This window comes from Musa acuminata, unplaced genomic scaffold (assembly GCF_036884655.1).
Source record: "Musa acuminata AAA Group cultivar baxijiao unplaced genomic scaffold, Cavendish_Baxijiao_AAA HiC_scaffold_427, whole genome shotgun sequence".
Classification (NCBI taxonomy): domain Eukaryota; kingdom Viridiplantae; phylum Streptophyta; class Magnoliopsida; order Zingiberales; family Musaceae; genus Musa; species Musa acuminata.
Genome location: NW_027020674.1, coordinates 22,501 through 25,000, shown reverse-complemented (window position 1 = coordinate 25,000; position 2,500 = coordinate 22,501).

Below are 2,500 nucleotides of genomic sequence, written 5' to 3'. Positions count from 1 at the left end.
GTCCGCCGCTCGCCGCTCGCTCGTGCAGCCAAAAATGGCCAGTTTTGGCCCGTTTTTGGGCCGTTTTGGCCAGTTTTTGGCCTGTTCTTGCATTGCGCGGTGACCGTCGAGAGCGGAGCAAAACGTCAGCCATCTCAGCACCCTGGAACCCCCCGGGTGGCACAGGGCTGGATGGGGCTTTCGTATAGCAGGGACGGTGCTGCCTCTCGCTTCGCTCGCTGTCCGCTGCTCGCCGCTCGCTCGTGCAGCCAAAAATGGCCAGTTTTGGCCCGTTTTTGGGCCGTTTTGGCCAGTTTTTGGCCTGTTCTTGCATTGCGCGGTGACCGTCGAGAGCGGAGCAAAACGTCAGCCATCTCAGCACCCTGGAACCCCCCGGGTGGCACAGGGCTGGATGGGGCTTTCGTATAGCAGGGACGGTGCTGCCTCTCGCTTCGCTCGCTGTCCGCCGCTCGCCGCTCGCTCGTGCAGCCAAAAATGGCCAGTTTTGGCCCGTTTTTGGGCCGTTTTGGCCAGTTTTTGGCCTGTTCTTGCATTGCGCGGTGACCGTCGAGAGCGGAGCAAAACGTCAGCCATCTCAGCACCCTGGAACCCCCCGGGTGGCACAGGGCTGGATGGGGCTTTCGTATAGCAGGGACGGTGCTGCCTCTCGCTTCGCTCGCTGTCCGCCGCTCGCCGCTCGCTCGTGCAGCCAAAAATGGCCAGTTTTGGCCCGTTTTTGGGCCGTTTTGGCCAGTTTTTGGCCTGTTCTTGCATTGCGCGGTGACCGTCGAGAGCGGAGCAAAACGTCAGCCATCTCAGCACCCTGGAACCCCCCGGGTGGCACAGGGCTGGATGGGGCTTTCGTATAGCAGGGACGGTGCTGCCTCTCGCTTCGCTCGCTGTCCGCCGCTCGCCGCTCGCTCGTGCAGCCAAAAATGGCCAGTTTTGGCCCGTTTTTGGGCCGTTTTGGCCAGTTTTTGGCCTGTTCTTGCATTGCGCGGTGACCGTCGAGAGCGGAGCAAAACGTCAGCCATCTCAGCACCCTGGAACCCCCCGGGTGGCACAGGGCTGGATGGGGCTTTCGTATAGCAGGGACGGTGCTGCCTCTCGCTTCGCTCGCTGTCCGCCGCTCGCCGCTCGCTCGCGCAGCCAAAAATGGCCAGTTTTGGCCCGTTTTTGGGCCGTTTTGGCCAGTTTTTGGCCTGTTCTTGCATTGCGCGGTGACCGTCGAGAGCGGAGCAAAACGTCAGCCATCTCAGCACCCTGGAACCCCCCGGGTGGCACAGGGCTGGATGGGGCTTTCGTATAGCAGGGACGGTGCTGCCTCTCGCTTCGCTCGCTGTCCGCCGCTCGCCGCTCGCTCGTGCAGCCAAAAATGGCCAGTTTTGGCCCGTTTTTGGGCCGTTTTGGCCAGTTTTTGGCCTGTTCTTGCATTGCGCGGTGACCGTCGAGAGCGGAGCAAAACGTCAGCCATCTCAGCACCCTGGAACCCCCCCCGGGTGGCACAGGGCTGGATGGGGCTTTCGTATAGCAGGGACGGTGCTGCCTCTCGCTTCGCTCGCTGTCCGCCGCTCGCCGCTCGCTCGTGCAGCCAAAAATGGCCAGTTTTGGCCCGTTTTTGGGCCGTTTTGGCCAGTTTTTGGCCTGTTCTTGCATTGCGCGGTGACCGTCGAGAGCGGAGCAAAACGTCAGCCATCTCAGCACCCTGGAACCCCCCGGGTGGCACAGGGCTGGATGGGGCTTTCGTATAGCAGGGACGGTGCTGCCTCTCGCTTCGCTCGCTGTCCGCCGCTCGCCGCTCGCTCGTGCAGCCAAAAATGGCCAGTTTTGGCCCGTTTTTGGGCCGTTTTGGCCAGTTTTTGGCCTGTTCTTGCATTGCGCGGTGACCGTCGAGAGCGGAGCAAAACGTCAGCCATCTCAGCACCCTGGAACCCCCCGGGTGGCACAGGGCTGGATGGGGCTTTCGTATAGCAGGGACGGTGCTGCCTCTCGCTTCGCTCGCTGTCCGCCGCTCGCCGCTCGCTCGCGCAGCCAAAAATGGCCAGTTTTGGCCCGTTTTTGGGCCGTTTTGGCCAGTTTTTGGCCTGTTCTTGCATTGCGCGGTGACCGTCGAGAGCGGAGCAAAACGTCAGCCATCTCAGCACCCTGGAACCCCCCGGGTGGCACAGGGCTGGATGGGGCTTTCGTATAGCAGGGACGGTGCTGCCTCTCGCTTCGCTCGCTGTCCGCCGCTCGCCGCTCGCTCGTGCAGCCAAAAATGGCCAGTTTTGGCCCGTTTTTGGGCCGTTTTGGCCAGTTTTTGGCCTGTTCTTGCATTGCGCGGTGACCGTCGAGAGCGGAGCAAAACGTCAGCCATCTCAGCACCCTGGAACCCCCCGGGTGGCACAGGGCTGGATGGGGCTTTCGTATAGCAGGGACGGTGCTGCCTCTCGCTTCGCTCGCTGTCCGCCGCTCGCCGCTCGCTCGTGCAGCCAAAAATGGCCAGTTTTGGCCCGTTTTTGGGCCGTTTTGGCCAGTTTTT